Source organism: Homarus americanus, unplaced genomic scaffold (assembly GCF_018991925.1).
Source record: "Homarus americanus isolate GMGI-L3 unplaced genomic scaffold, GMGI_Hamer_2.0 scaffold8751, whole genome shotgun sequence".
Lineage (NCBI taxonomy): Eukaryota > Metazoa > Arthropoda > Malacostraca > Decapoda > Nephropidae > Homarus > Homarus americanus.
Genome location: NW_024754267.1, coordinates 1 through 14,517, shown reverse-complemented (window position 1 = coordinate 14,517; position 14,517 = coordinate 1). Strand labels below are relative to the sequence as shown.

The 14,517-nt window shown below is 43.4% G+C and overlaps 2 non-coding genes and 2 pseudogenes across 2 annotated transcripts; 2 read left to right on the top strand and 2 right to left on the bottom strand.

The window, feature by feature from the left end:
• Nucleotides 1–1,785: 1,785 nt before the first annotated feature.
• LOC121855750 lies at nucleotides 1,786–1,948 on the bottom strand. Its single transcript, XR_006086839.1, has one exon. It is a non-coding gene; the product is annotated as a U1 spliceosomal RNA (small nuclear RNA).
• A 1,316-nt stretch (nucleotides 1,949–3,264) lies between these two features.
• LOC121855753 lies at nucleotides 3,265–3,384 on the top strand (annotated as a pseudogene).
• A 4,318-nt stretch (nucleotides 3,385–7,702) lies between these two features.
• Nucleotides 7,703–7,875, top strand: LOC121855752 (annotated as a pseudogene).
• Nucleotides 7,876–8,539: 664 nt separating this feature from the next.
• Nucleotides 8,540–8,702, bottom strand: LOC121855751. Its single transcript, XR_006086840.1, has one exon. It is a non-coding gene; the product is annotated as a U1 spliceosomal RNA (small nuclear RNA).
• Nucleotides 8,703–14,517: the final 5,815 nt, after the last annotated feature.

The following is a 14,517-nucleotide window of genomic DNA, read 5'->3' as shown; positions in this document are numbered from 1 at the left end:
TCAGATTTGCCCCCGAGGGGGATAGTTTATTGGGCACCCCCTTACATCCTGTGCAAGGTGAAGCGCAGAAGCATTTACAGCGCCCATCTGGGAAGTATGCAAAGTTCATACTTGCCTTTATGACTCGTGCATTAAGGGGGTAAAAGCCTGAAGGGTCATAGGTTTTGTCAAGTTACATTAAGTGAGAGAATGATGAGTGCGTGGGGGGAAAGTTCCCGGTACATTTCATCTGTTTATGGCAAAGCGTGGCAGGTCCCTAATAATGTCAAGTGCCAGGCCTGTCACTAGGAGGAGGGATATCTGGTCAGGGAGGGAAGAGGTGTTGGTAACAGCTAGGGACCTGTAGGAGGTGGTCATAGGGCAAGTGAGGATGTAGTGAGAGAGGGTGTGAGAGTCGGGTTGGCCGCAAAGTTTACAAACAGTGCGGCCAGGCTCAGGGTTGCCAATGTACTCCCATAGGTACCTGTACCCTAGGTGCAGTCTCATGTACATAATCTGTTGAGATCGAGTCAGGGATTGATACTCTTTGTAGTGGCGGTTGTCGTCACCGGTTACAGCGTCATAGTGGCATAGTGTGACGCTACCCCGTTGCTTCAGGTGTGTCCAATTTTCATCGAATGCCTCTCGTTGTGTGGCGTGTATGCGAGATTTGAGATGACTCAAGGAGAGGGCGAGGGCGGCTTCAATATCTTCTTCTTGTGTAGCTTCTTTGGCAAGCCGACCTACAGTGTCACAGGCAGTTATTCCTATAAGTGACGGGATCTAAATAAACTTGACACGGATGTCATCAGTTTGTTCTAGCCCGGCGACGGCGGCTAGGGTGTGTTGGGCGGCAGGGGAGGAGGGGGAGGCTAATTTGAGCCTCTCTAGCGCCGAAGTGCTGTCACTGATTATAAGGAGGTTCCAGCGTTCAGTGCGAGCATACAGAAGGTCGCCACCTCATGAATGCCCGCGAGGATGGCTATGCTTTCAGCATCAGTGGAGGAGGCCCAGTCGTGGACCCTGATTTTCCTGCAGGCCTGGCGCTCAGGAATCCACACAGCTGCCCCAGCGCTGCCCAGCGTGGTAACAGACCCATCACAGTAGACGAGGATAGGAGGGTGGGAGGTCTTAAGAGAGGAGGCGACATCATTAATCTGCTCAAGGCAGTTAAGTTTGAGCATATACCGCAGTTGGGTGGATTTACGACCATGGAAGGTGTGGACGACAACATCAACACTCGGGGAAGTCAACGGCGGTAGAGGCGAATGAAAAGTGATTGATAGATTTGTAAACAAAGGGGCACAGCAGTAGGTGTTAACATCTTCGAATTTAAAAATTTTCAATATAGCTAATTTTTTATTTGTGTGATCTGTTTTTTTTTTCAAGTAGGTCATTGTCCGTACAACTCTCTTTTGTGCAGTAACCAGAGATTATGTTTTTGAAGAGCTAGAGGCCCCGCCCCCCCATACTGTGTGACAGTGTATCAGGTGTTGGTAAACAAGATCATGATAGATTTCTTTCATTGCTGTGACAGTGAGTGACTGTTGAGTGTGATACAGACTATTAAAAAAAACCCAACTTCTTTCAATATTATGAGTTACTAGGCATCAATTAGAGAGTTTGAAAATCTTTCATTCACAAGTAATTGTCAAAATATAAATCATATAAAAGTAGCGTAGAAAAAAAATTCTTTGCTGACCTTAAGCATAAATCAAGTACTATTTATTAACAGAGACCTTGTTAAGCTGTAAAAATACGCCGTTGTACCTTATATTTCTTATGTAATCCCTTATGAATTGTGTAAGGGGGATAGCGCGAACGCAGTCCCCCGCTAACAAAAATTGCACACTCGAGTTAACCACATTTGGGTTAATCGCAAGGGTCAGCATCACCGGAGTGCAATGGTGAGCCTCGCCCTGGGAAAACCGCCTTCGTGATCACGGTATCTCCTGTGCCAGGTAAGTATGCCCTGAATTGTTCATCCTAAACCCTAACCTAACTTGACTGACTATCATTGTGCTGAACCATCTCTCTTTTGTTATTGATTTAAATTTATAAACCAATTATATGATAACTTTTTATATAATTCGTAATATGCTAAAATAAAAATTGTCACATTAAAAGTGAGAGGCATATGATGGAAATAAACAAGTTTGGCTTTATAAACTATTCATTTCCATCAAAACACAAACATATGGGGTTAGAAAATTTTAACTATTGATAATTTTTTCGCGTTTTTCTTGTGTCTAATTCAATATGATTTCCCATTAGATCCAAAATAAAGTAATTAATAGTATCTCAACCATCAACTTTAGATTGATTTGCCAGGATAAGTTTGTATAGAGGTAAGCCAAGTTTTCTTCTGTAGCAAATTGATCCTAAATTTCTTCCTCTCACAATTAAGTCGTTTGGGATATTGCTTATGTACTTTATCTATTAATTATGAGGAACTTGCTATCCAGTGAGGGCTATCCCTCCTAATATAAAACTGAACATTGTGGAAATACTTTATTTGGCATAGTAATGAGATCAATATAGCCCAGAATCATTTTATTGGAAAATTGACTAATAACCAAACTAGAAATTGATACAATTCCAAATTTTCTACAATTATATGCAATAAATATTTATACTTGTGTAAGCATTTTACAAATACTTCAGGAACTACTTCTCTGGGCGGAGCTTCATTTTTTCATGAAGGTTGGCATACACGGTTCATAAAGTAATTGTCTCAATCATTTAGGCACTATCATTTTTAGTGCAATTTATACTTTTCATAATGCAACGGAAATTAGTTTTCCAGCTTCTATGTAAAAAATAAAATAACAAAAACAGCGGGTGTATTGTTGGTATCATAGTTAAAAAACATTGGCAACCGGCGTATCTCTTCATGGGGAAAGTACAGTGTAGGGTATGCGTCCTTCAGTCTGTCCCTCAAACATGCCAGTTTCTTCCTTCACTAACACTGGTCAATAATGTTCATAAAGAAAAAAGAAAGAAAGAATGAAAGAAAGAAATAACGAACAAAAGTGATTTTTTTTTTAAGATTAAGGAAAACTAAAAATTGTAAATGGTAATATAACAATGAAGTGTAAAGAATAGTATAATAATTGGTAATATAATTACGGTTTTTGTTATTATAGATTACTAGTGTTGATGCATAAGGAGTTTGACTGTTTATTTGCAAACAGAACTCGAGATAAATTCTTGTTGCGACAATTTAAAACTAAAGTAAGGTTATTGTGTAATGTGCATTGCTTTGATTGCAACACAGCAATCGTCATCGCTTCAAGGCCTTTTGGCTAAGATCAAAGTGTAGTATCTGTTCTTATCAGCTTAATGGAGAGTACATAATCAGTGTTCTTTTTTACATAGAAGGAAGAGCACAGATTTGGACTTTCTTGGGGTGAAAGTAACAGAGTTACTCCTTTGTTGTTTTAGGTGGCGAGCAGGGAACCCAGTATTTCACCATTGCTGTGGTTATTACTAATACCATGCAGTGAGAGGAAACATACCGGGGGGGCCTGCAAAGCCCCAAACCTGGTCCCACGGGACCCCACGTGGGTGCTTCTCACACGTGGCTATTCCCTCCTCTCTGTACTTCCTTACTTCGTACTGGCTGAGGGACCTGCACTCATAGAAGTGTATTCGTCCCAAAGTCCCTCCCCGGTAAACCATCACCTTGCGATCGAGTGGGTTTGTGATGGCGAAAGGGAGGTCGGTACACAACTCTCGGCCGATCCTCCAGGAATACCGTGATAGTGCGGGTACACCCTGGTAAGGGGGTTGTCATGTGTGTGTGGGTGTTCGTGTGGGTAAAGCAAGATGGACGACGAAGAGCCAAGGGGAAGAAACGAAGGAGATCGACAGCCGGAAAGAAGAAACCGAATGCTGACCATATGGTTCCCTGCACCACCATCCTTCAAATGCACAGAGAGGACGCAGGGATGCCCATGGGAATGTGCGTCATCGGGGTGGTCTGGCTGCAAGCAATCACTAGTCCGACATCTAAAGGAAGCCCACAACAAGAAAATCAACGAATATATGAACATGTGTGCAGGTTGCTATCTGGTACTGACTATCCGGCCAAGCAATCACACGTGCATCCTCAACAGGCAGATGAGGGAGGAGCAAAGGCTTCCCCATTTTCGTTTCCAGTGCGACGTGCAATACTGCCACTACTCTGCCCCAACAAAGAGAGGATTGAATAACCACAAGGTAGCAACACATGTACGGCAGTGGAGGAGGAGAGACAACCAACGTCAGGCGGAGCAACGACAGGGGAACCAACAGGCTGAAGGCAATCCAGCAAGCGCCCAGCCCTCACAGGAAGTTGGGGAAAATAGGGATAACGAGCAGAGGGAGCAGCCACAGAATTACGAGCAACAGCAGCAAAGAGAAACACAAGGGCAACGAGAAAGGCACAGATGGACACCTCCACCCAGGGATGGAGAAGTGGAAGGACCAGAGACACCACGCCCCGTCTCTGGGAGAAGTACACCAGTGTCACCACTGAGCCCAGACGATCAAAAACGCGACTGAGGTCGATAACGCCGAGCCAGCTGCTCCAAAATGAACCCTCACCAAGAGAGGAATCACAGCACCCAGGGGACCTGACACCCCTCTTGCACATGCCAAGAATGCCACTGTCACCTCTAAGCCCCGATGAAGAACATGGTGGAGACAGCACCCGAACAGGGGAACAGATAATGCAAAGTCAAGAAACAAATGAAGGAAGCCAAAGTAATCTCAGTGAATCCCCTACACCACTATCGCAAAGTGAAGCAACTCAAACACTAAGTGGTGAAGGCAACATACAGGAGCAGATTGGCGTAACGCCTGAACCAAATGAAGAGCGAGATGAAGCTGAGGAGACATGGATACTGGAGCCGTTTCTGGGCACAGTGTATGAGATCCAGCGGAACCCGGACTGGGCAAGATTTGAAGAAGTACTGATTGAGATCGAGGTAGCAATACAAGCGGCAAACAGGATAAACATCTCGCAAGGACAGAACACGACCAGGAAAATCACCGATGCCAATGATTGCAAACAGATCCAGAGGCTGTACAAATACAACCGTCGCCGAGCAATACGGCTAATTGCCGAAGGGAACGGCGCAAGATGTGAAATAAGCAAGGAGAGAATAGAGGAACACTTCCAACACATGATGGTTGAAAAGGATTGTGACCTAAATACCGTGGAGCACATTCCCGAACCGCCACACGACAGACCAGAGATGGAAATGCAGCCCTTCACAGAGAAGGAAGTATTTACAAAACTAGCAGCAGCAGAGAATTCGTCACCAGGTGAAGACAGAATATCATATGAGAACTGGAGAAAGGCTGACCCAAGCTGCCGAGTTATGGCAGGCATATTCAACGTGTGTCTCAGAGCCAAGAGAATACCAGTCTCCTGGAAACGATACAGAACAATACTTGTCCCCAAAAAAGGTGGTAACCCAGAAGTCGTTTCAAATTGGAGGCCTATAACACTGAGCCGCACAATATACAAGGTGTACACGGGATGCCTCACAGCACGACTCAGAAGGTGGCTCGTTGACAACGAGGTACTGTGCGCCGCACAGAAAGGATTCATGCCAAGTGATGGGGTGATAGAACACAACTACATACTTCAACATCACATGGACGATGCACGACGGAACAATGGCGATACCTGCATAGCAGCACTCGACTTGACCAATGCATTTGGCTCAGTGTCACTGGACCTCATTAAAAGAGCGCTCAACCGTATCGGGGTGGGACGGGATTTTGAAACAGTAGCAGGAGACATCATCAGTGGCAAGACGACAAGAATACTAACAAAGGAAGGAGAAACAGAAGAGATACCAGTGCAATGCGGTGTGCAACAGGGGTGCCCAATAAGTGGTCTCCTGTTCAATATAGCGGTCGAACCACTGTTGCGGAAAATCGCGGCCGAAGGAATGATACTGGACCAACAGCACAAGCACCCATGCTTAGCATATGCAGACGATATAACCATCATTACAAAACAGCAAGATAATCTACAGCAACTCCTCTACATAGCAACAGAACAATGCAGTAGGATGGGACTGGACCTAAATCCTAGCAAAAGCTCATCATTGCACCTGTCTGGACGAAGACCTCGAGGAATGCGCCAGACACAGTTCTACGTTGGAGAAACGCCCATTCAATGGAAGAGCGATGGCGAAGCAACGCTCTTCTTGGGACGACCAGTTGGGTTCCATCTTCTGCCAAACATCCAAACAGTAGAGGAACTAATGCAACTCGGGACCAAAATACTGACAAGCAAGCTAGCACCGTGGCAGAGAATAGATGCAGTCAAAACATTCATGTTCCCGGCAGGAGTGCATGCAATGAGGACTTGGCAACTGAGTAAAACTGACTGGGCACGCCTGGACAACGAAATGAAGACAATGCTTAAACACACGCTACATCTACCGTCAAGAGCGTCGAATGAGTACTTGTACGGAAGCAGTAAAGCTGGAGCGTGTGGTGTCCCACTCGCGGCAGAAGACTCTGACATTTTCCTGGTGGATACCGCATATAAATTACTCACGTCACCGGATCCTGACGTCAGGGAAATAGCCAGAGAAGAATGCCGGCGAGTGGCAACAATGACAACACGACAGGAGCCAAGCATGACCGACGCATGCAGGTACTTAACACAGGGAGAGATGCAAACGCGAGGAGGAGACCACCAAACCATCTGGTCTAGAGCCAGGTGTGCCTCAGGCCGAATGGGGGTTTCCTGGATAGCAGAGGGAAGAGACAACATCAAGATAAAATGCACGGACTCCATCATTGAAGAAAAAGATAGAAGGAAGGTAGCCAAAACCATCCGGAGCCAGCGACGACAGATGAGAGATGAAGTTCTGCAGAATAAGCCTGACCAAGGGAAAGTGATGAAGCTCGTAGCACAAGAGAGAGCATCATCAGCTTTTGTTCGAAATGGAGCGTATACAACCTTCGCAGACTGGCGTTTCATACACCGAGCAAGACTGAACCTACTCCCCGTCAATGGAGCGAAGCGAGGCCAGAATAGGGATCGGAGATGTCGTCGGTGCAATAGAGAAGAAACGCTCCCACATGTAGTAAACCACTGCATGATACACTCTCGAGCCATGCAAAAGCGACATAATGCCCTGGTGGATAGAGTACGAAAAGCCGCAGAAGGTCGACATTGGAAGGTCATGTCGGCAAATGAACGAGTACCAGGAGCAGCAGACAATGGACGTCCAGACCTGGTGATTGAAAAGAACCGAGAAGTGATCCTGATCGACGTCACCTGCCCATTCGAGAATGGACAAGAGGCCTTTAAAGAAGCAAGACTGAGGAAAGAAGAAAAGTATGCAGAACTGGCAGCAGAGATGAGAAGACAATACCAGCAGGTGAAGGTGGCTGCATTCATAGTGGGACCCCTGGGAGCATACGACCCGGAGAACGAGAAGCTGATGAAGAGACTGGCATCAAAGGGATACCTGCGCCTCTTCAGGAAACTGTGTGTAAGTGATGCCATTCGCTGGTCGAGAATGATTTATATAGAACATACCTCAGGGGCTAGACAGTATGTAGGGTGAAATAAACCCAAAGTCAAGATAGAAGAAATAATAGGTTCTAGTTAGTGGAATAGGAACATTATGTATAAAATGTAATAGATAGTCAGCCAATTGTCACAAATTACTGGAATACCCAAACGATTGTAAATAAAAAACAATGTATCATTCTTTTAAATAAAATCTGTTCTTATCAGCTTAATATCTGATACGATCCCCATGTGGGATCTTCGATATTAAACTGATTTTTGGATCATGGCGAAGTGCTAGGGGCTTGCTCCACCTTTGCCGCGGATCGGCCCGGTATTGCAGTATCTCCGGGATCGGTCCACTCCCCATGGGGAGAAATTAAAGCAAATATATTACATTTTATTTAAAGATGGCCATGGGCATATAATGTCTTATAATCGCTGTATATATGTCACGGTCAGACACAGGTGCGACTTCTTTCTGGGTTGCAAAAAAGCAAGATGTAATTGTCCGTTTATTCGGTCCTTGGTAGGTTACAATATGCATGAGTATGATGTGACAAACATGGATAAGAGGTGTGTTAGGACCTGGCAAGGATAACGTTGGATATAACATTAGGATAAGTTCAGGCTCATTTCACAACATGAGTACAGTTAATATTTTGAAGTTCTCTATTGTGTCATGAGGACATAACACTCCTTTTTTCTGTCTCAATCAAAGTTTTTAATCTCAAAATAATGTCTCGATATTATACTGGAAAAAAATTTAGATTAACACGTTTTCCTAACAGACTATTAAAAACTTCTTTCAGTATTATGAGTTACTAGGCATCAATTGGAGAGTTTGAAAATCTTTTCATTCACACAAAATTGTCAAAATACAAATCATGTAAAAGTAGCGTAGAAAAAATTCTTCGCTGACGCTTAAGCATAAATCAAGTACTATATATTAACAGAGACCTTGTTAAGCGGTGCAAATACGCCGCTGCACCTTACTTTATATTTCGTTTAGAGTCCCTTATGATATGTATAAGGGGGATAGCGCGAACGCAGTCCCCCGCTAACAAAAATTACACACCCGAGTTAACCACATTTGGGTTAATCGCAAGGGTCAGCATCACCGGAGTGCAATGGTGAGCCTCGCCCTGGGAAAACCGCCTTCGTGATCACGGTATCTCCTGTGCCAAGTAAGTATGCACGAACATGATCATCCTGAACCCTAACCTTACTTGACTGACCATCATTGCGCTGAACCTTCTTTTTTATGTTATTTACCTCATTTTACAAACAAATAAAATGATTACTCTTTCTATAATTCGTATTATGCTAAAATAAAAATTTCCAAATTAAAAATAAGAGCATGTGATAGAAATAAACAAGTTTGGCTTTATAAACTTTATTCATTTACAAACATACTGGGCTAGAAAATGTTAACTATTGATATTTATTTTCGCGTTTTTCTTGTGTCTAAATCAAGATGAAATTAGATCCAAAATAAAGTAATTAATAGTATCTCAACCACCATCTTTAGATTGATTTGCCAGGATAAGTTTGTTAAACATAAGAACATAAGAACATAAGAATGGAGGAAACTGCAGCCGGCCTATTGGCCCATACTGGGCAGTCCCGTTTACACCCAACCCCTATTGCTCATATGAGCATCCAACCTATGTTTGAAGCTATCCAGCGTATTCGAGTTAATGATGATATTTGGTAACTTGTTCCATTCATCCACTACTCTGTTTCCAAACCAGTGTTTACCTATTTCACGCCTAAATCTAAATTTGTCTAATTTAAAACCATTGTTACGAGTTCGCTCCTGGTTGGATAATTTGAGTACCTTTGTAATGTCCCCTTTGTTTAGCCCTGCCTTCCACTTATACACCTCTATCAGGTCGCCCCTCGCTTTACGTCTCTCGAGGGAGTGCAAATTAAGATGCTTTAACCTGTCTCTATATTCAAGGTTCCTAATGCCCGGGATTAGTCTTGTCATTCTCCTTTGAATTCTTTCCAAGAATTCTATATCCATTCTGTAATAAGGTGACCAGAACTGAACTGCGTAATCCAGGTGTGGTCTCACAAGCACAAGACACAGTTTTAGGATGACCTCGCTAGTCTTATAACTAACACTCCTTTGTATGAACCCAAGTACTTTATTTGCCTTGTTACGAGCAAAAACACATTGTTTACTTGGCTTAAGGTTCCTACTTATCATTACTCCTAAATCTCTCTCGCAGTCGGATTTCTCTATGGCATCGTTGTTCATCTGGTATCTGGTTTCCCTGTTTACATCTCCTATACTGAGTACTTTACATTTGTCGACATTGAATTTCATCTGCCATTTTTCAGACCATTCGAAAAATTTGTTTAGATCTTCCTGTAGTTTTGCCGAGTCCTCGTCAGATTTGATAACACGTCCTATTTTAGTGTCATCAGCAAATTTACTTATGTTGCTGTCTATGCCGATATCGATGTCGTTTATGTATATAATAAACAATAATGGTCCAAGTACTGAGCCTTGGGGAACTCCACTTGTGACGTTGCTCCAATGGGACTTAGTGCCGTTAATGCTCACTCGCTGTTTCCTGTCCTGTAACCACGCCCTAATCCATTTAAGGATGTCACCTTTGATGCCATGAGCTTCTACCTTTCTAATTAGTCTTTCGTGGGGGACTCTGTCGAAGGCTTTGCTAAAGTCGAGATATACCACATCATAATTATGCCCCTCGTCCACTGATTCGAAAACTGATGATAAGAATGCCAATAGATTTGTTAGGCAAGAACGTCCGCTTGTGAAGCCATGCTGGGAATCATTGATCAATCGGTGCTTCTCCAGGTGATTTCGAATAGAGTTTGAAATGATTGCTTCCAGTAATTTGCCTACTATTGATGTTAGACTGATTGGGCGGTAGTTAGAGGATAGTGATCTATCCCCCTTCTTGAAAATCGGTATTACATTCGCTATCCTCCAGGATTCTGGTACTACACCTGTTTTTAAGGACATGTTAAACAACTTTGCTAAGGGCATACTAAGCTCTTCCTTACATTCCTTTAATACTCTGGCAAATATCTCATAGGGACCAGGTGACTTATTAGGCTTTAGTTTGTGTATTTGCTTACTAACATCGTTACTAGTCACTACTATCTCGCTTAATTTGTTTTCTTCACTATCTCTGAATAGAGTCGGTGCCCCGGGTATCATGTTTACATTTTCGGTGGTGAAAACTGTTGAAAAATATTTATTCAAATTATTGCTCATTTCTCCGTTGTTGTCAGTAGGCTTTCGCCGGTGTCTGACCCGTATTGGTCCAATCTTTTCTCGTGTTTTAGTTTGATACATTTGGTAGAATCCTTTGGGGTTTGTCTTCGCCTCCCTTGCTATCCTTACCTCATTATTCCTCTTGGCTTTCCTTATCTCGGTTTTAACCCTACTCGCCAATATCTTATAATAATCCTGGAGGTAAATTTCGCCACGCATTATCCTTCTACCTATAGCCTTCCTTTGGCCAATGATGTTCTTTAAATAATTATTTATCCATTTAGGGTCATTGTTGTCTGATCTGAGTTTTTGTATGGTATGTTCTGCCTTTGTGCATTAAGTAACTCATTATTTAAATTGTCGTGGAACTCGGCAATCTCAGATCTCGTTATCAGGTCGGTGTCATCTGTCAGGTTCACGGCCAAGCGCGACACCCCCTCTCTCAGCTGCCTCTTTAAACTGTCAAAGTTTGCCCTTCTCAAATCTGGTACTTTAGTGGAATTTTCCTTACGTCTGCCCTGAAAATCTAACTGGAATCGAATTTCTTTGTGATTGCTGTTTGCAAGTTCGTTCCCTACCTCGACATTGCTAATGAGGTTTTCTCTGTTCAACAGAACTAAATCCAGTTTATTATTACCCCGTGTGGGTTCGGTTATATGTTGACTTAGGAAACAGTCCTGGATCGTCTCGAGAAAATCCTCTGATTCTGAGTTACCCGTAAGGACAGTCCAATCTATTTGGCCAAGGTTAAAGTCGCCTACTATACAGACTTTGTTGTGTATGGAAGCCCTGCGCATTTCATCCCAGATAAGTCGCTCATTGACGCTATCAAGATTGGAGGGTCTATATATTACCCCTGTGATTAATTTTTCCCGACCGTCGCTTAATTCTATCCAAATTGTTTCTGTATTCCTCTCAGTTTTTATTTCCTTATTTATTTCACACTTCAGATTATCCCTAACATAGATTGCTACTCCGCCTCCTTTTCTGGTCTGCCTATCGGTATGGAACCGTTTGTAACCCGCAATTTGGTATTCGACTGGTAAATTCACGGTGTCTAGGTTGATCCATGTTTCAGTGAATGTTATTATATCGATTTTTTCAGTACATACCAAGGCCCTAATATCCATTTTGTTTCTCATACTTCTACTGTTCGCGTAGTCGACATTTAAGTTAGTCATGTTCTGAGTCCTCTCTATACCGCGTTTAGGTTTTAATTCCGTCTATTTTAGTTTTGTCATCATTCCTAACGCTATTTCCCTGTAATCTTTCACTTTGTTGACCCGCTCCCACTGCAGTCTCCACCCCGTTGCGTTCCCATAAGTGTTCTCTTTTTTTTAGCAGCTTAAAAGATTCTGATATCTTTTGAACTGCCTCTCTAGGAGCCCCAGCCAGGGTTGCTACTCCATCCCTAGACAGTGCACCCCATCCCTAGCATAAAGGTCCCTTCTGCCATAGAAGTTGTCCCAGTTGTCAATGAATGGGACTGATATTGACTTGCAATATCTGTCAAGACGGTCGTTGACACCAACCGCCCTTGACAACCATTCACTGCCAACTCCCCTTCTAGGCAGGACATCGCATATGATAGGGATCCCTCCCTTAGTCCTAATACGATCTATGGCTGCCTTGAACTTATCAAGAAGTTCCTCGCTCCTACACCGGCCAATATCATTGCCTCCTGCACTGAGGCAGATAATGGGTTTGTTCCCATTACCAGACAAGATATTGTCCATCCTGTCAATTATATCCCCCACCCCAGCTCCTGGCAAACACACCCTCATCCTATGTTTTTTTTACCACAAAAGGCCCTGTCCATGTACCTTACCTGTGAGTCACCAACAATTAAAGTTTTTATCCCTTCCTTGTCATCCCTGCCCCTGACTGTACTGACGTCCAATTCGGCTATCAAGGGACTGAACGGGTTGGTACACTTAGCTGTTGTTGTCGTTGTTGTCGTATCCTTCGTGTGCTTCTTCACCATCAGCTTTGTCTTCCCACTACTCACAATTTTCCACTCGCTTGATTTTTCGTCAGACACTGGCTTTACTCGTCCAGCCTCTCCTTTTAACTTCGCCAGCTCTTTCCTTAATTTCAGGTTCTCCAACGTGGCCCTCTCAATTTCTAACTTGGCCCTCGCCAATTCTTCAATGGATCACCCCAGTTTGGTCAACAAACTCTCATACCCAAGACCGCACATAGCACTAGCCATATCTGATAATTATTCCTCCGGAGCTAACCCTGCCGTGACCTTTCCTTGAGTATAACAAAGGCCCCTCATCGAGTCTAACAAAGTCCCCTAATTCATTATGAAAAGGCTCTTGATCGAATATAACAAAGCCCAATCATCGAGTATAACAAAGTCCCCTGATCGAGTATAACAGTCCTCTGGTCGAGGAAAAAAAAGCCCCTTGATCAAGTATAACAAAGTCCCCTGATTGAGTATAACAAAGTCCCCTGGTTGACCATAACAAAGGCCCCTGGTCGAGTATAACAAAGTCCCCCAATCGAATATAACAAAGCCCTTTGAACGAGTATAACAAAGTCCCCTGATCGAGTATAACAAAGACCCCTGATCGAGTAAAACAAAGTCCCCTGGTCGAGTATAACAAATGCCCATGATAGAGCATAACAAAGCCGCCTGATCGAGTATAAAAAAGTCCCCTGATCGAGTACAACAAAGTCCCCTGATCGAGTTTAACAAAGGCCCCCGGTTGAGTACAATAAAGTCTCCTGATCGAGTATAACAAAGTCCCCTGATCGAGTATAACACATCCCCTTATCGAGTATAACATATCCCCTGATCGTATATAACAAAGTCCCCTGGTCGAGATAGTAATGTCCCATGATCGAGTATAACAAAGCCCCCTCATCGAGTATGACAAAGGCCCCTGATGGAGTATAACAAAGACAGCTGATGGAGTATAACAAAGTCCCCTGGTCGAGTATAACAAAGGCCCTCATCGAGTATAAGAAAGCCCCCTGATCGGATATTACAAAGTCCCTGATCTAGTATAACAAAGTCCCCAGATCGAGTATAACAAAGTCCCCTGGTCAGGTATAAAAAAGACTCCTATTCGAGTATAACAAAGTCTCCTGATCGAGTATAACTATGTCCCCTGATCGAGTATAACAAAGTCCCCTGATCGAGTATAACAAAGACACCTGATCGAGTATAACAAAGTCCCCTGATCGAGTAAAACAAAGTCCCCTGGTCGAGTATAACAAAGTCCCCTAATCGAGTATAACAAAGCCCAATCATCAAGTATAACAAAGTCCCCTGATCGAATATAACAAATTCCCCTGATCAAGTATAACAAAGTCCCCTGATCGATTATGACAAAGGCCCTTGATCGAGTATAACAAAGGCCCCTGATCGGGTATAACAAAGCCCTTTCATCAGGTATAACAAAGTTCCATCATCGAGTATAACAACGTCCCCTGATCTAGTATAACAAAGTCCCCTGGTCAGGTATAACAAATTCCCCTGATCGAGTATAACAAAGGCCCTGATCGAGTATAGCAAAGTCCCCTGATGGAGTATAACAAATGCCCGTGATCGAGCATAACAAAGCCGCCTGATCGAGTATAAAAAAGTCCCCTGATCGAGTACAACAAAGTCCCCTGATCGAGTTTAAGAAAGGCCCCCGGTTGAGTGTAACAAAGTCTCCTGATCGAGTATAACAAAGTCCCCTGATCGAGTATAACAAAGTCCCCTGATCGAGTGAAACAAAGTCCCCTGGTCAAGTAT